The sequence below is a fragment of the Bactrocera latifrons genome, unplaced genomic scaffold, assembly GCF_001853355.1.
Source record: "Bactrocera latifrons isolate USDA-ARS-PBARC rearing strain unplaced genomic scaffold, ASM185335v1 scaffold_86, whole genome shotgun sequence".
Classification (NCBI taxonomy): domain Eukaryota; kingdom Metazoa; phylum Arthropoda; class Insecta; order Diptera; family Tephritidae; genus Bactrocera; species Bactrocera latifrons.
Genome location: NW_017537556.1, coordinates 95443 through 96735, shown reverse-complemented (window position 1 = coordinate 96735; position 1293 = coordinate 95443).

Here is a 1293-nt window from a genome sequence, read left to right as displayed (position 1 = left end):
AGTTCAGTTTAAAAATAAAAATTTCAGTTTAAAATTTGCTTTTCTGTGCCTTTCTAAAAAAATTTTAACACAAAATTGCTAAAAAATATTTGTTATCGCAATATTTCAACTCAAAACCAACTCGAATCGAAGCCGTTGCACTGGTATCAAATTCTTTTTTCATAATTTATTTTTTGTAACAAATTTTCATAAAATATTTTTATTTTTTCCTGTACCCATACAAACATTTCGCATGCTTATTGTTTAAATATTGAGTCAATATATTGTTTTTATTGGTTGCTTTAATTCTTGTTAATTTATTTATTTTAAATTTAAACTATTTGCTTTATCACTTATTTTTATTGTTGTTATTGTATCTGTATTTTTTGTTGTTGTATGTTAATTTTGTTAATATTTTGTATTTCTTTTATGGTTTCAATAATTTTTTTGTTGCTGTTATATAAATATATTTTGTGGTACTGAAATTGCTCCTCGATAATTTACAAAAACATTTTTTAAGCATTGGAATTGAAAATATTATTTAATAAATATTTCGTGTATTTTGCGCGTCGAAATTCCAAAAAATATCAATTTTATGTTAAGCAAAATCTTTAGAAGTTCAATTTTTTTTTCTTTTCTGTAATTTTGTGCGATTAAATTTATTTGAACAAATATTTTAAACTACAAATTTTTGAACATTTTGGAATATTTCAATAAATAATTTCTTTTTAGACAGAAAATATGCAAACAATTTTTATTTTGAATATTTGAAGCTTTAAATCCGCTGAGACGAAGGTCCTGGCAGCCAATGCTCCTTTTTTCGTGGAAAAGTAATTGTATTATTGTTTCACGTTTTTATAAATAAATAAATAAATCCGCTGAAAATTTTTCATATAAATAGTAGCACATAAATTTAAATTTAACAAAAGGCGTAAAAAACTAACTTATTTTTATTTTATTGTTAATATTCGTTATTTTTTGCATTGTGTTGCTTTTATTGCTGTTGAAAAGAACTTGGCGTAAATAACTTTTTTAAAATAGTTTTTGTATTATGGTCACACATTGTGGTAATTCTCTTTTTTTCAAAAAGTTATATAACGCTTGCTTGTTAAAAACCTATTATTTTTAAGCAAAAAAATATTTTGAAACAGAAAAAAAAGAAAATAAATTAAAAAAAAAAAGAGTCGAAAATTAAAAAAAAAATAAAAATTGCAAAACATGTTTTTGTCATTTTAAATTATTTTGTAAATATATGTATATGTCTTTTTGGAATAAGCTTTTTTTTAAATCCGAATTTTTTATAAAATTACTTTT